Below are 18,738 nucleotides of genomic sequence, written 5' to 3' on the forward strand. Positions count from 1 at the left end.
GCCATTGCAGTTGCGAAGCAAAGGTGATAATTACATCATTATAGGAACATGAGGGAAATGAATCTTGCTGCAGTAATTACATGGGACCCGAAACTCGTACAAATCCATCGCACGTATATTACAACAGGAAACAATAGACGTATACTTAATGAGGCTGTATATGTACTTGATGACATTCTGTACGGACAGTAATTATACATTATAAAGTGTTGTTCGACAATCATCATTATTATGATACGCATATCGTCAGACATACATGGAGAGAAAAAAAAGCCCTCGGGGGAAATTTGTTGAAGTAAACTATTGCGTCTTTTTTATACAGTAAAATTGTTTTATACGTGGAAGGAAGAGACGATTTTTTTTTTTTTGTAATTTGGAAGAAAACGGCCAGGCGTTCCAATTAGGAAATACGTGTATATAATGAAGCACTGGGTACAATATGTAGGTTTTTGCGTGCACAATAAAATTAATTGCAGCCTACTGTGATGACACATTATAGTGATGAGAGTATACAAAACAAATGAATTAGAGCTGGCAGCACAGGCTTTCATGCACCTTATTGACACTGATGTGCATAGTATGCTACTGTGCACAAAACTTGAGATATGCAACAGTTTTTAGATATAATTATTTCATGGTTTTGTCTGCATGCTGAGGTGTATGCCATGTCACAAAAACAACTGTTTTGGAATCCTGTTTCATAAGACTTTACGACACAAGGGCTATAATTGTGAAGGAATATGGCCTCTTTTATTCATTATGAGACCTGTGTTTTGCCATTTTATATTGAGGTAAATCTTTACCATTTTGAAGCTACATTTTACCGCCATTTTATTTCATCACAGCGAACCATTTCTTGGACTGTAGAACTAATCTTGTTCAAGCTGCCATGTTGAAACTGCTTAAAAAAGGACTACAGCCTGATGGGGTGTTACTGTTTTATTGTGTAGAAATAGTTTTACAGGAATTATATTCTTATGCATCTCATTGAAATTATCATCTAGAGTACTGTCAAGAAATATATTTTTTTTTTAAAATCTATTTATTTATTTGTTTATTAGTCCCCTACTGGTTGAAAACCAGTTTCGGGGACTATAGGAATGCACTTTTCCGTCATTCCGTCCGTCCGTCCGTCCGTCCGTCTGTCCTTCCGTCCGTCCGTCCGTCCGTCAGCAATTTCGTGTCCGGTCCATAACTCTGTCATCCATGAAGGGATTTTAATATTACTTGGCACAAATGTTCCCCATGATGAGACGACGTGTCATGCGCAAAACCCGGACCCCTAGCTCAAAGGTCAAGGTCACAATTGGAGGTCAAAGGTCAACAGGGCTTTTTTCCTGTCCTGTCCACAACTCTCCCATCCTTGAAGGGATTTTAGTATTACTTGGCACAAATGTTCCCCATGATGAGATGATGTGTCATGCGCAAATCCCGGACCCCTAGCTCAAAGGTCAAGGTCACAATTGGAGGTCAAAGGTCAACAGGGCTTTTTTCCTGTCCAGTCCATAACTCTCCCATCCATGAAGAGATTTTAATATTACTTGGCACAAATGTTCCCCATGATGAGATGACGTGTCATGCGCAAAACCTGGACCCCTAGCTTAAAGGTCAAGGTCACAATTGGAGGTCAAAGGTCAACAAGGCTTTTTTCCTGTCCGGTCCATAACTCTCCCATCTATGAAGGGATTTTAATATTACTTGGCAGAAATGTACCTCATAATAAGACGATGTGTCATGCACAACTTTCAGACCCCTAGCTCAAAGGTCAAGGTCACACTAAACAGTCAAATGTTAACATAGCATGAACAGGGTCTGTTTCGTGTCCGGTCCATAACTCTGACATTCATTAAGGGATTTTAATATCACTTAGCACAAGTGTTCCCCATGATGAGACGACGTGTCATGCGCAAAACCCGGACCCCTAGCTCAAAGGTCAAGGTCACAATTGGGGGTCAAAGGTCAACAGAGTTTTTTTCCTGTCCCGTCCATAACTGTGCCATCCATGAAGGGATTTTAATATTACTTGGCACAAATGTTTCCCATGATGAGACGACGTGTCATGCGCAACACCCAGTACCCTAGCTTAAAGGTCAAGGTCACACTTTGAGATCAAAGGTCAAGAGGATTTTTTTCCTGTCCGGTCTATAACTTTGTCATGCAAAGCAGGATTTAGATATCAGTTGGCACAAATATTCCCCTGGATGAGACAACATGTCATGCGCAAGAACCAGGTCCCTAGGTCTAAGGTCAAGGTCATATTTAGAGGTCAAAGGTCAAATTCAAGAATGACTTTGTACGGAACATTTCTTCTTCATGCATGGAGGGATTTTGATATAACTTGGACCAAATGTTCACCACCATGAGGCACCCTTGTTTTTAGAATTACGTCCCTTTGTTTTTACTATAAATAGATTTTATTGTAACTTTTTTATTACTGGCGGTAGAGAAAAATTGAGACCACTTTTCTGTTGCACGTTACATCCAATTTTTAGGTGTATTTTGACCTATCTCTACCTGGTAAAGAGTTTCTTGTGGACTTATATTATATAGATTTTTTTTTTAAAGATTAATTTCCCTTTGTTGTTACTATAAATAACTTACATGATAACATTTTTATAATCAGCCAAAAAAATTCAATATGAAAACAACTGTGGGTTTTTATATATGCACATTTTAATCCAAGTGTGTTGTTGTAACATATTGTATATGTAGTACAATATTGTTTATACATCATTGACAGATATCAGTTCATTATGTTATACTGCAGTAGAGAAAATTAGGTGCCTTCCAGTAGGGGACTTTGTATTGCATGGCAATACTTCATTCACTTGTTTATTTGGGTTTTACGGCGCACCAACACATTATAGTTTATATGTAGTCCTGTTTGGCACCATATAACCTATACTGTGTTGGTGCGCCGTAAAACCCAAATAAATAAATAAATAAATAGATTTTAAAAAATATATATTTCTTGACATTACTCTAGGTGATAATTTGGTGTAGCCTCAAGAGGACCAAATTGATGAGACATTTTATTTTGATTAATGGACCAAAGGGGATTAAATTTAAGTCATGCCTTTTAATTCAAAAAAGAAGTTTTAGGATGGAGGACTACATTTTAACAAAAAATCTTACTGTATAGCTTAAGAATTAGTAAATGGGTATTCAGATGCACATTTTAACACAAAAAGTGTATGCATTTCAAATCAACTTGACAAGTAAATTGAAGATTTTAGATAACAAGGTATGACTTGGATTTATATCCTACTGATGTACTTTACATAACCGTGGGTGTTATATAACATGCAGCTTTCTTTAGCAGGGTATAAATTTATCTATGAATGTAAAATTTATGAAACCTTTTTATGGCTGACTATTTTTGCAGTTTGACTTACTTAATAAAGGGAGTATTATTTTCGGATCAAATTCAAAAGAGAATTTTTATGGCACTTTGACGATGGTGTAACACTCAGTTTGCCAATTAAATCCATATGGCAGACATTTTCAAAATGCAATGCATTAATTAGCAACACATTTTTAACAAAATTTGGTATCATATTTTGTAATTCAGCTTTTTATGTGAAGATTTTCTAGAAAGATAGTCTATTTTAATCACCTTTGTTTTCAAACAGTTTTAACAAATATTGGTTCATATTTTTCTTTGTACTATTATATTTTGTCAGTTTCATGTAAAATAATTAAAGGGAATGCTCCATGAATTTCATAACTTTGTGACCTTGAGTGATTTGTGCACAAGAAAATTATGGGTACCTCTGTAGCATAGTGGTCAAAGGGTACCGCTGTGGTACAATGGTTTATACTCCAGTCACACATACAGCACAGATAGAAACGTAGTAATCCGTATCGATCCGTACCTGAGCCCTACATGTATCAAAGTAGTAATCCGTATCAATCCATACCAACACTTGGTCACTTATCCCAAACGTGCAAGTTTCTCCAACTTTTGAACATGCACAAAAATTTTAACGATCCGAAGCCATTTGAGCGTGACTTTAGTCCAACTTGGTTGTACTTATTCATCCTTAGTTAAACATACTAAAACGTAGTTATCCGTACTGAAACGTACTTGTCATATTGATACGTAGCTGAACAGTTACCTGAGGCTGCCCGTACTTAAGGGTAGTTCAACGTAGTACACCGCAGACCCGTCCACGTGCTTGGCAAGTTACCAGGCGCAGTAAAAACGCAGTTCAATGTAGGACTTATTCGCGTCTTGTATTTTTTGTTCCCTGTTTCTCACCTATGCTCCCGTACTAAGACGTACTGCTCTGTACTTTTCCGTGTCCGCACCCCCAGAGACCAATCCCATCTGCAACGTACCTCAACGCACAGACATATCCGTATGTGTGACTATAGCTTAACCGGTTCCCCTTTGGCACAGTGGTTAAAAGGTGCCCTTGTGGAACAGTGGTTAAAGGGTTTCATGTAGCACAGTGGTTAAACGTTTCCCCTGTGGCACAGTGGTTAAAAGGTGCCCATGTGGCACAGTGGTAAAAAGGTGCCCTTGTGGAACAGTGGTTAAAGGGTTCCATGTAGCACAGTGGCTAAATGTTTCCCCTGTAGCACAGTGGTAAAAAGATGCTCCTGTGGCATAGTGTTTTAGAAGTGCCCTTGTGGAACAATGGTTAAAGGGTTCAATGTAGCACAGTGGTTAAAGGTTTCCCCAGTGGCACAGTAGTTAAAAGGTGCCTTTGTGGCACAGTGGTAAAAAGGTGCTCCTGTGGCACAGTGGTTTATAAGTGCCCTTGTGGCACAGTGGTTAAAGGATTCCCCTGTTGCGCAATGGTTAACTTGTTCCCTTGTGGCACAGTGCTTTAAATGGTTCACCTGTGGCACAGTGATTAACCAGTTCCCCTGTGGCACAGTGGATAAAATGTGCCCTTGTGCAACAGTGATTAAAGGGTTCCCATGTAGCACAGTGGTCAAAGGGTTTCTCTGTGGCACAGTGGTTGAAAGGCACCATTGCGAAACAGTTGTTAAAGGGTTCCCATGTAGCACAGTGGTTAAAAGGCGCCCTTGTGGAACAGTTGTTAAAGGGTTCCCAGGTAGCACTGTGGTTAAAGGAATTTCCTCTGTGGCACAGTGGTTAACCGGTTCCCCTGTGGCACAGTGGTTAAAGGGTTCCCCTGTTGCACAATATTAAATACTCCCCTTTTGGCACAGTGCTCTAAGGGTTCTTCTTTTTGTATATATAGCAGAACAAGACTTCCTTTTTTAAACTGGAGGTTTGTAAAAAATGGGGAAATTAAATCCAAAAATGTCCTTGTTTTGTACCAGTGATAAATGAGAATTGATGAATAAAGAAAGGTTTTGCTTACTTCATGACATTGAAATTGATATTTAAGTTATACAGTATTTACCAAAATAAGGGACATAAATGTAACTATGAAGGGCCATGGTTATGAAGTGGTGGATGGCAGTGAGATTGATATGGTATCAGTTTGGTTTGCATTACATGTAAAAAATTGTTTTAAATATAATTCTAATATGACTAACAATGCTTTATATCATCACAATGATATTATGTTGATGTCACATCAACGTGGTATTTAGCGCCATGTACGCATTGAGAAATAGCGCTTTAAATTTGATCAAATGTTTTACTTAAAAACATGTTTAAAACGAAATGTTACATAGCATAACAGTTTTACTGTCTTAATTAATTTAAACACACACAGAGTGCCATGGTTATAAGCTGTTCAGAATAATTCGCCGTCATTTGCGCGCTATTGGAACTATTCCGCAAGACGTATTACCATTTCTGATCCTGGCGTGTATAAATAAAGGAGCGTGACAACCTATCATTTGGTACCATACATACGCCAATAAACAGTTCTATCATATTTTATATAATTTTTACAATAAAAGATATAGAATTGTTTATATTTTTTTATTAATATAAAATTATATAAATTATATAAATATAAAATTATAGCAAAACCGTGTTTGAACACTATACACTCTGGCAGTTATACGTTGTAAGAAATAATTTTTTTCACTTGGGCTGTGCCCTCGTAAAATTATTATGCCCACCGTATAACCGCCCATCGTGCATAAATGGTGTTGAAACACAGTTTTGCTATGAATTATTTCTTAATTAAGTCTTAAAAATTTGTATGATACAAACATGATAAATACGTGGCATTTTTGATGATATAAGTAAATGATATGATAAATAACAAATTAATGAATAGTTGACATGACTGACATTTTTTTATTTTACATGATATAAATTTGCTTGATGTAATTATTGTTGCTTGACATTAAATCAGATGGATTATGATATACATTACTGACATTATGTAAAAGCATCTGCTGCAATGATATAAGGATTAAAATTGGTAGGATTTACACGATATTGATGTAATATACATGACGTCCATTTTGTTAATGCATAAATTAAGTGACATAAAAATGATAAAAATCAATTTAGCAGGATTTTGCATAGTATTGATGTGATATACACGGTGTGCATGTTTACATGACATAAAAATGATAAAAATGAATTTAGCAGGATTTACATGGTATTGATGTGATATACACGGTGTGCATGTTTACATGACATAAAAATGATAAAAATCAATTTAGAAGGATTTACATGGTATTAATATGATATACATGATGTACATGTTTACATGACATAAAAATGATAAAAATGAATTTAGCAGGATTTACATGGTATTGATGTGATATACAAGATGTGCATGTTTACATTACATAAAAATGATAAAAATGAATGACATCAATATTGGCAAGATTTACATGACATTAAGACAATAAACTAAATATCAATATTGTTGCATGGCAATAACTCCCAAACATCACATCTATCAGACAATCAGTAATTTCATTCCAAGGTTTCAGGAAATATTTACTGATAAGGAAACTGTCAGCTGTGTTTAACAGTTATTTTCTTCCTGGCAGACATTGATTCCGAGGCAGGTGACAAAAAAGTCAATAAATGCAAAGGGACTATAATTTTCGGAAAGGAAGATACGTGTGACTCTAAATAAAACAAAATTGTTTTATTAGAGATTGGGCGATAGTTAATTTGATAACCAATAGCAATAAAAGGGAAGTTAGGTGGCATGGAGAACATTCATTTTCTGTTATTTGTCTAAATTTTCATTCTATGTGGCAGTCTAAGGAAGTGAAATGAAATCTGTAACCACAGTAAGTCCATTTCAAAACATTAGAAGTCATTATTTTAAATGTCTTTTGTAATCATTTTATCCTGATTTCATTACTGATTTTTTCCCTGTAGATAACAGACACATATTTTCCTTGTCAGTACCAACTTTGCTTTAAATAGTTTTCAACATAACCATCAGCTATAGCATTGTGAACATCTTCAGCCAATTCTTTAATGCTGTCTTGCTCTTCACCTTCATCCATAATGTTGTACTGGCTGTCTGCCTTCTTCATTGGTATCAAACACTTTGTCTTTATCCATACATACAGAACGATTTAACATTTGTTTCTGAGGTTAACTGTTACATCAGTACTAGCAGACAGAGGAATTGAACTGATGAACAGTTTTGTCATATTGTAATGAGTGTTAACACGATCAATATTGGATTTGCGATTTTTTTGTGATAAAGGAGAAAAAATCTTTAATGATGGAGATGAAAAACATACATTTGTTTTGAAAAATTCATCTTAATGTGTTTTTAATGTCCTGTCCATTGCATCATTCGTTTATCTGCAGATTCGTAATCAAGACGGTAATGACTTGTAACGAAAAAATATTGATTGACATTTCGAGGACTGACTCACTGTATATTGACCAAAGGGCGGCGACATGTAACATTATCTTTGCACCTAACAAAAGCAATTATAGATTTAAAAGCAGGACCTAGCTTCTTTGATGTTTCACATTTTGTTCCACAATCGAAAAACTGAAAAGTAATAATAAAATTGTACAGCAACATTACGATATTACACTTAGTTGGATTTGTTCGTATTTCAAGTCCGCCACTGTATTAAATTTCTCATAATGTGTTTAACTAGATCTGATTTATGAGATCATAATTCAAAACTTCTATTGAATTATTAAATGGAGAAAAAGAATCTATTGTGTGAACATTTACATGTTGAGGCATTTTACCATGTAATGGTTTGTGTCCAATTGTTAGCTTATAGGTTAAGATACCGCAACTGATGTTTTGTGCAAATTAGTTTTTGCAGAATTAGATTCAATCATAAAAAATACAACATGTTGGATCAATATCTACTTTTTTCACTAGATTTTGATAAGACAAAATTAATGTTACTTTTTCATAAATGAAATGAAATATTTGTACCTCATAAAGTTGCTGTGGAAAGCACATGTCTTATGTCTCTAGATCTATGGTTGTCTGGCTACTGACTGCATGAATTAATAATCACAAGTAATACAAAATTTGAATAGTCTCATCTGAGTTGTCCCCTATCTATAAAACCTACTATCGAACTGAATATAGACAAGGTTAGCTTTATAAAAAGCCAAGGTTTAATGTTAACCAATTGATTTGATCCTTTCTGTGCATCTGAGATCTTTTTGGTTATGAATCTGTGCCATAGAGATCTTTTTTTTTGGAAGTGGGGTGGGGGGTGTGTTTCCTGTCACCTATAAAGTTTCATTGTCACATGATTGTGTTTGGCCCCTGTCCTTCATATGATGATGGAAGGAAAAGCTGGAAACTGTGCACTTCCCCTTTCTAGTAATGTTCCGAGTTTTAGCTAGTTTTTATAGTAGAATCCTATTGAAATGCCGTCTTGCACATGGGAGCAAGCACTTACAAGTCAGAAATCGAGGTCACACATGGGATGTCAGAGGTCATGATTAGAACGTTCTTTGTATCTATTAAAGCAATCTCCTGCTTTGAGTATTAGTCACCTTCAGTGATAGCTCTAGTCTCTAAGGAAGAATTTTGCAATTCTTTTTTAGCTCTGTCAAACCATATAAAATCAGGATTACTGAGTTCAGTGCCTTGTTTTCAGGTTTATATAGGGAAATAATAGATAACTTCAGGAGAGCAAGAATGATCTAGTAGAACTCTTACAAGATCTTACTAAATTTTTCCTGTACACAATGTTGTTATGTTACATTATTATTGGCTCTCAGACAAGGAAAAGCATGATGGTAATTCATCAGGATACTTGAAGCACTAAAAGTGCTTTCTTTATAAAAAGAACTGCATGCTTTCTTCTCAAAATATTTGAAACACTTGAGCAAAAAGTGCATTTACATGGCTGGCATCCAAACTTTTGTTTCTTTGTTAAATTCATCAAAGTGTCATGTCACAATAGACACTTGAGTATTTAATTTATTACCCGTTTTTTTTTTATGTATGCAGCAGATGTTGTAAATTCTTAAATATATTAATACTGCAGTTAGATGCTGGGCCAGAATTAAACAGGCCTATTGTGTTAAAATTTTAGCTCAGTGCGGCTTCAGTGCGGTGGTGTTTAGCAATTCTTGAGCTAAAATTGCTGTTTTCATTACTCTTGCTCTGCTGTGCAAATTGTTTGTTTCTTGAATACACAGTGCTTATAAGTTAGCAAGTCATTTTTCTGAGCCTGCAGTTAAAATATTTTAATTAGCCATGTTTCATGAAACCACTTTCTAGTATTTATTGAGACTATAATACCTTGCTGGTAATTTTTTAAATCAATAAAGAGATCCTTTGGAAGTTTAGAATGTAAACAAGCAAAATCTTAGCAGACAATCCACGAGTGGTACTGAAAATCACAACACGCCCAAAATGCACCTGAAGCCCTGGCAGGCAGCACAGTTATTAACCAACATCATCTTTAAATAGCTAAATTCTGGTTGAATTAAGCATTAAATTACCATTTAACGCTCATCGGCTCATCCAATTGAATTTTGCGTAACCATTAAAATTTATGCTAAAATTCAACTGAATTAAGCATAACCAGTAAGTGCTATATATAAAATTCAGTTGAATTTAGCATTACCATTTAATGCTAATCCAATTGTATTTATCATTACCATTAAATTTAATGCTAAAATTCTATTGAATTTAGCATAACCATTACCTACAAATATCCAGTTGAAATTTGTAAGTTATATTAGCAGAAGACTACTGACATTTTCAGGTCAACATGACATCCCCTCACTGACAACTTTTAAAGAAAAAAGGTCAAGGTCACACAGTGCTGATATAGTAGAACTTCAATTATTGTAACACAATTAAGTTATTTACCACAGAGAATTTTTCTAGTGAAACAGATAATAAAAATTAATTTACTCATTTTACAAATGTATTTTCGTTTATTTTCAGATTTAAAAACCTACAGTGCTTCCATTAGGCTAATTGCAGAATTATTTAAAGACCGAGAGAGACAGCTGTTAAACGTAAGTCTGTTCTGTCTTTAATTTTCAGGAATTCATTGTTTCATTAGAGGTACTTAAACACTACAAGATTTATAGCACTTTAAACCCTGTTCATGGTATATGAATTATATGTTTTCATATATAATTGCACAACTCTTCTTTTGTTTTTGAGTACCTATGTAGAAACAATAAGTCTTGGGCTTGAGTACAAATCTTTATGCACATGCTGACATGAAGTTGGTTAAAACACTGATATATTGTGATAAGAAGGATAAATTTAGTTCTTTTTGGTAATTGAAACACCAGTCTTGTTTTATTATCGTTAATATCAATTCTCGACTGGAACAGTGTTAAGCCCTCTACAGACGGTAGGTTTTTGTTGTACAACACCAGTTAAATTCAAGATGTACAGCCAAATATTATCGTGTGTATGATGCTATTCCTCGATTTCGTAAATCTTAAGTCTTGACTTACAGATTAGGACATGTTCTATTTTGTAAGTTTTGCCTTACGTACCACCCACGTTGACAAGCAACAAATTGGTAAATAATTAGTTGATAAGAGGCAAGTGAATAAAATTCCAGAAACAATTGGCCAAAAAATAAACACAAATCTGAATATAAAATGGCTTCTAATGCATAATGGAAGAAGGATGACACTAAAACTGATTTGAGCCGCGCCATGAGAAAACCAACGTAGTGCGTTTCCAACCAGCATCCGCGCAGTCTGATCCATGCTGTTCGCTAACGGTTTCTCTAATTGTAATAGAATTTGAAAGCAACCATCACTGATCCTGACCAGAATGTGCGGATGCACAGGTTGGTCTGCATCCATGTTGGTTGCAGAGCCACTATGTTGGTTTACTCATGGCGTGTCTCATTTGTGTCATGCGTAATCAAATTCATGGGACATAAAAAGGCGAATATTATTTTTTATAATATTAATAGTTACATTCTTTTCAGTGCCTGATGCACTATGTTCACTAGGTAAATCTCTAATGGAATACTGTCTGTATGTGAAAAACGTACAATTTCAAAATTGTACATCTTTGAGATAATTAGTGTTGTACAACAAAAACCTACCGTCTGTAGAGGGCTTTAGGAAAGTTTCAGTAAAATCTGACTTTGATATTAATTGCTGCATTATTATAGGCTCAAGGTCAGGGATATATTGCTATGGTTGTTTGTTTCTTGCCAAGTTGTTGACAAGTTTTTTTTTTTAATTCACTCACAAAAAAAGCAACTTTTCAAGGTTGCTGTCTGTAAAGTAGGCTTGTTACAAATATAAATAAAACATCTGTTATATGATTTTGTGTTCACAAAAAGTTAGGCAAATTTTAGTTCTTACGTATATACAAAGTTAAATTTTGTTCAGTTAGCTATGATTCAGTTGGAGAAGTTTTAAGATATACTTGCAGAGAACACAGTTTTTCATACAGGGTGGTGACGAATCCGGCTTCCACTGTGTTCCAATGTAATGGAATTGTTCATACATATCATTAAATAAAATTAAAGAAAATTTGCCTTTGATTTCTGCAGGATGGGGGATGGGTATATGAAATATAAGTTACTGTCTGATACTTTTACCTTTGTGTCCCGTGAATTCAGTGATTATGCTGTGTTAGACCTGGCTTATGGAATAAAAGGACAGCAGACTGCTGGTATTGAAGGGACAGATTTACTTAATTATAATGTCTGTCCATGCCAGCCATATATCCTTAAACAGTAGTCTGGTATAAGGTTATTTTCTCCTGTTGCATATAAATGATCAGAAATAACTAAATAAGAACTCTTTAAATAAAGTCTTGTTGCTTATTCAAAATGCTAGTCTATTCCTGGTTAATTGCATCTCGTGTCAGGATTCTAGACTGGTTTATATTGTCATTTTTATTTCTTTGGTGTAATTTTCTGGAAATAAAACACAGAACCAGTCCAAGATTACAAGCCATATTGAGGCTGAAGGACATAAAGTGGAAAATTTAGGTTTAATTTTCATCATTTTTTTGTTTCTCTGCTTTTAAGTACACCAAAATTTTAGAAGGGCATACAATAAGGTTCAATTAAATAATGAACAAAGTCAAGAAAAAAAAAAAAGAACAAAAAATAATTGGTAGCATCAGATTTGTCTTAGAAAAAATAGAGTTTTCAATTAAGAAATTTTTTTTGAATAATTTTAAGACCGGGAACAGTGCTTTAAATTTGTAGAAAAAATGTTTAAATATATTAATTTGTAAAGTATAAGTTTTGTTTAACTGATTGACTGCCAGTCAAAGATTTAATGTTTGAAGCCAGTGGAAGGACAGAATGTTCCCTACGATTTGACTGAAGTCAGTACACCCATAGGCAACCCACCCGCTTAGCTCAGTAGGTAAGAGCGTTGGTCTACGGATCTCGGGGTCGCGAGTTCGATCCTCGAGCGGGGCTGCCCGCCGTTACCTTACTGAAATACTGTTGAAAAATGGCGTTAAACCCAAAACAAACAAACAAACAGGCATATTTTCTTGTGTGAAAGTAATACCCTAATAGAACATTAGGTTCAGTAAAGATGCAAGAAATCTAGCACAGTGTTACAGACGACAAGTAGTAGAAAAAAGCAAAAAAGTCTATGAAAAGTTCTGCAAGTTTCTGTATAGAAGAAGGCATAAATCTCTGGGAACAATTATTTATTGTTTTAACTTTCATGTACATGCATAGGACAAATTACAGAAGAAAGGCAAGAAATCCAGGAATGATCAATGTTTTAAGTTACTAAGGCAAGAAACAGTGTTTGTTAGTAACCTGCATAGAATAGGCAAGATAACTTGGGAAACACTGTTGCTAGTAACCTGCATAGAACAAGTTAAAAGGCATTGCCAAGAAATCCTGGGAAACAGTGTTGCTAAGTAACCTACATAGAACAAGTTAAAGACAAGAAATCCTAGGAAACAGTGTTGTTAGTATCCTGCATAGAACAAGTTAAAAGGCATTGCCAAGAAATCCTGGGAAACAGTGTTGCTAGTAACCTGCATAGAACAAGTTAAAAGGCATTGCCAAAAAATCCTGGGAAACAGTGTTGCTAAGTAACCTGCATAGAACAAGTTAAAAGGCATTGCCAAGAAATCCTGGGAAACAGTGTTGCTAAGTAACTTACATAGAACAAGTTAAAAGGCATTGCCAAGAAATCCTGGGAAACAGTGTTGCTAGTAACCTGCATAGAACAAGTTAAAAGGCATTGCCAAGAAATCCTGGGAAACAGTGTTGCTAAGTAACCTGCATAGAACAAGTTAAAAGGCATTGCCAAGAAATCCTGGGAAACAGTGTTGCTAAGTAACCTGCATAGAACAAGTTAAAGACAAAAAATCCTAGGAAACAGTGTTGTTAGTATCCTGCATAGAACAGGTTAAAGGCAAGAAATCCTTCAAAACTGTGTTGTTAGTAACCAGCATAGAACAAGTTAAAGGCAAGAAATCCTTCAAAACAGTGTTATTAGTAGTTAAAGGCAAGAAATCCTGGGAAACCTGCATAGAACAAGTTAAAGGCAAGAAATCCTGGGAGACAGTGTTGCTAGTGACCTGCATAGAACAAGTTAAAGGCAAGAAATCTGGGGAAACTGTGTTGCTAGTTACCTGCATGGAACAAGTTACATAAAAAAGGCAATAAATTCTAGAAAACAGTGTTGCCAGTCTGCTGTAAAGAACAAGTTAAATACAGAAAAAGGGCAAGACATCCTTGGGAAGGGTGCTGCTAAGTTACCTGCATAGAACATGTTGCAGTAGCATGGCAAGAACTCCTGGGGAAAAGTGTTGTTAGTTACCTGCATGGAACAAACAAGAAATCCTAGGGAAGTGTGTTGTCAGCTATCTGCACGGAACAAGATACAGTAAAAAGACAAGAGTTCCTGGGGAAGGGTGTTGTCAGCTACCTGCACGGAACAAGTTACAGTAAAAAGACAAGAAATCCTGGGGAAGGGTGTTGTCAGCTACATGCATGGAACAAGTTACAGTAAAAAGACAAGAAATCCTGAGGAAGGGTGCTGCAAAGTTACCTGCATAGAACATGTTGCAGTAGCATGGCAAGAACTCCTGGGGAAAAGTGTTGTTAGTTACCTGCACAGAACAAACAAGAAATCCTAGGGAAGGGTGTTGTCAGCTATCTGCACGGAACAGGTTACAGTAAAAAGACAAGAAATCCTGGGGAAGGGTGTTGTCAGCTACATGCACGGAACAAGTTACAGTAAAAAGACAAGAAATCCTGGGGAAGGGTGCTGCTAAGTTACCTGCATAGAACATGTTGCAGTAGCACGGCAAGAACTCCTGGGGAAAAGTGTTGTTAGTTACCTGCACAGAACAAACAAGAAATCCTAGGGAAGGGTGTTGTCAGCTATCTGCACGGAACAGGTTACAGTAAAAAGACAAGAAATCCTGGGGAAGGGTGTTGCTCGTTACATGCACGGAACAAGTTACAGTAAAAAGACAAGAAATCCTGGGGAAGAGTGTTGTTAGTTACCTGCATGGAACAAGTTACAGTAAAAAGACAAGAAATCCAGGAACACAAATGACATGAATTGTGAGTAATTGTGATGAAAACCTAACAAAAACCACTAGAAAGCTGCACCTTCCCAAGCTGGGAATACTTGGATGTATTTTGATAGATACTGTTATTATTCAATAGGTAAAACCTTTACTATAATTGGATTTATATTCTCCCAGAAGACTTAATTAGCTTGAAAGATTTCAAGAAAGCAGCTGAAACACTTTAAGAATAAACAATTTCATCTTTTGTATAGAAGAACTCCGAAGATTTAATCCCAGCATTTCCTTTTATCGATTTTATCGTTCAATACATCAGATAGGGCATCGTAAAAAATTGTTTTGCATACAGATTATTGCATGATAGTATCAATGTTGCGTTTTTATTAACACCTAGAGATTAAGGAATCTTGGTGCAAACTTCCTTTGATAAAGTCTTTCCTCCGTTTTGAAAATCTGCGTGCTAATCTAGCTGTCCCAAACATTGATTTTTTAAAACCTGTTTTAATCTCTCCAGGAAACTTGTCATTATGTCTGTGCAAACACATTAAAACTGATCATTTTATGATTCACAGTGTAAATACTGAGGATTAAATCCTTGTTTTACCATTTTCGTAAGGCATTTTGAAAACACAAATAATTTATGATAGTCTTGTTTTGCTTTTTATTTTTCGAGAGAAAGGTACACTGTGGAATACATTGAGAAAAATAATGGAAAAGATGAAGACAAAAATTTGCCAGAAAATGAATTCTGTTGCAGTAGAAAAAATTAAGGATTTATAATTAGTGCCCGTAGATTATAAAATAAAGAAATACATTTTTAAAGTGCATTTGAATTACTTCCCTTTAAATTCTTGTTAATTTTGAAACATTATGTTCCCTCCTCACTAAAAGCAGATAGAGAAAGAGAGCTTTAAACCAGTCTGTTTAATCAAATTAACGCAATTATTTGGTTGTTAAATTAGCCATTTTAGCTGGTGAAATTTGTTTGTCTAATTGGACTTGAAAACATTTCATTCACTCCTGGTCGACTGGGGTATTTGTATAGTGCATAGCCCGGAAGTTTTAAGTACTGATTACAATAGGGACTGATAACACTGCAAAATCTCTTTCAATGATACCAAACACAAGATAAATTAAGTTCAATTCAGCTGAAAGCTCATGTAATATTACTTTCAAGACTGACGTTTTACATGTTAAATTGTGACCTTCACAATTTTAATCTTAGCTAAATGTCGGGAATAGTAAAAATAGTTACACACAATTTTATCTCTGCCCTCCATGAACACGAGATTAGTACATCCGTTTCAAAACGTTTAAATGAAATTTTCGATTTCATTTTGATTTGTAGATTTCATTAGATTAAATTAGATTGAGTTATGATTTATTAACTTGTAGATAGTTGTTTGTCTTCGCATTTGATACTTGGAATAATTCCGTTGGTCTCAGGCCTGATTTTAAGACATTTCATTGCTATAGTTACTTTGTTAAATTCCTTGCCCATTTACATAAGCATATAAGGTAAATGTTAGAAATTCATTTCCCATTTTGGTAATACATATAAAGACCTTTTTCACTGAAATGCAAATTCTTAGGAAATGAAGTGAATGGTCTTTGTATCTGAAGTAACAGCTTGAGATTTCAGCCTTTATTATTAAGACAACATAAATTTTCGCACTGAAGTCTTCATGAGTTTTTGACAAAAAAGCTAGGCCATGTACCATCTCAAAACATCAGAATTAGAAGTTGTTTGGATTCCTTCAGCTAGATGAAAAGAGTCATATATTTAAAATTGATTGAGCTGCGCATAACACAGTCATTTTTAAGGTCAGTATGGTATCTTTTATGGAATATGGCTTGGGATGATTTTGCTGTAATTTCAAAGGAGAATAAATTATGTAACCAACCAAAAGACAAAGGAAGCAGACAGCCTCCTTTTTGCTCTATGCTCTGAATCTATTCTTTGGTTTCATTGCATTTTCAACAGACTTTGCTTGTGTAATGTAGGCTATCTAGATTTCAATTTTCTTTTTGTTCTGGCAAGAAATGGTACTTAAAAATATTAACATGCACAGAGACATGGAAAGACTGGAATTTCTGGCTGTTTAACTGCTTGATATTGATGACAAAACTTGAAAGAAAGAATTTAGATTGTTGCCAGTGGATGTATAACACAGATGTCCATCTGTTGCATCAAAAATTGGAAACTTCTTTCACTGCTGTTAGATGTTTTCTTCATATTGTTTCATGTAATAAGATTGATAAAACAATAAAAAAAACACACAACTACAGATCTCCATAGGGAAAATAACGTTAAATGAGAGATGGCAGCATATGCTTTCCAATAAGAAATCTTTTAAACTTGATATGTTATGATATAATGGTTTTGCATTCTCCCTTGAAGAGTCATATTTTTGTTATTGTCATAGAGTGTAAAGGTATCTGTCATTGTTCAATTATGAGAAAGTTGTCAAATAAGAAATTCCTGCAAATTTTCATCCCAGTTTAATAATTAGAATCTTGTTTGCACATTTAAATGTATAAATTATCACGTAAACCAAAAATCTTCAATATCTGCAAGTAGCTCCAGGTAAACCGGTTTTTAGGGCTACTCCCCCAAAAATTTATTGTCTAGGTTTGCCTGACATTGCACATTGAAGTTAAATTTTTTAAAACAAAAGCTGGTTGATCAAGAATGGACTAACGGGTGACTGGGAGAATAAGGCTGGGCTGACCCAGTCTCCCCACCTAATTTCATCCCTGTTAAATCGTTTAGGTGTACATAATTGTGTGACTCTTATTGTGTGAAGTTCAAACAGTTATTTTAGAATGTTCAGCTCAAAGTCCTCATAAACTTTATTATATGTAATATAAATGTGATAGCCTTCTGAAAAATCTGTCTTTAGACTGCTGGCGGCAAATGATTTTGCCTTTGCGACCAGTTCAGACCGAGATCAGCCTGCACGTCCATGCAGTCTGATCATGGTCTGCACTATTCGCTATTCAGTCAGTAAATTTTCAATGAACACACCTTTGAATGATAAGTGGTACTGCCTAAATTGAATGATTGACCAGTCCATTTTAGAAATTTAGCAGGGTAAGGGTTAATTCAAAATCCCGAATCTGCTTCTGATATAATGTTTTACTAAAAGATCACCAATCAAATAAAATTCTGACTGTTTCATATGCTACTCAGTAACCCTCCATCAACCTCCACCTCACAGATATTTAACCCTTAGCCTGCTAAATTTCTAAAATGGACTGTTCTGTCATTCAGTTTGGGCAGTACCATTTATTATTAGAAGGGGTGTTCACTGAAAATTTACTAACTGAATAGCGAACAGTGCAGACCATGATCAGCCTGCACGGATGTGCAGGCTGATCTTGGTCTGCACTGGTCGCAAAGGCAAAACCAATCGCCGCCAGCAGGCTAAGGGTTAATTTGATCAGCCTACATACCTTCCCTAAGGACAGTATATTTCTTGGAATTCATCTTTGATTATGGACAAAGTCTGTCTAACTTAATCTTATTTACTACATTTCATCCACTGTAGACAAATTGCTGTCTTAACATTCTTGTCTCACAGCATTGAAAATGGCCCCTTGTTAATTCCACCATGCCCTGCTGTTAGTTCGGCCATGCTCTCCTGTCTCACAGCATTGAAAATGGCCCCTTGTTAATTCCAACATTCCCTGCTGTTAGTTCGGCCATGCTCTCCTGTCTCACAGCACTGAAAATGGCCCCTTGTTAATTCATCCATGCCCTGCTGTTAGTTTGGCCATGCTTTCCTGTCTCACAGCATTAAAAATGGCCCCTTGTTAATTCCACCATGCCCTGCTGTTAGTACAGCCATGCTCTCCTGTCTCACAG

General features: G+C 35.5%; 1 protein-coding gene across 17 annotated transcripts in view; it reads left to right on the forward strand.

Annotated features, from left to right (window-relative positions):
- The window catches only part of LOC123554767 (muscleblind-like protein 3), a 204,864-nt gene that overhangs the window by 75,549 nt on the left and 110,577 nt on the right, over positions 1-18,738 (forward strand). For all 17 annotated transcript variants that reach the window (XR_008371638.1, XM_053547748.1, XM_045345091.2 and 14 more), the window contains exon 2: positions 10,308-10,381. The gene's annotated coding sequence lies outside the window, so the exon portion shown is untranslated. The remainder of the gene's footprint in view (positions 1-10,307; positions 10,382-18,738) is intronic.

The sequence above is a fragment of the Mercenaria mercenaria genome, chromosome 7 (genome assembly GCF_021730395.1).
Source record: "Mercenaria mercenaria strain notata chromosome 7, MADL_Memer_1, whole genome shotgun sequence".
In the NCBI taxonomy this organism is placed as follows: Eukaryota; Metazoa; Mollusca; class Bivalvia; order Venerida; family Veneridae; genus Mercenaria; species Mercenaria mercenaria.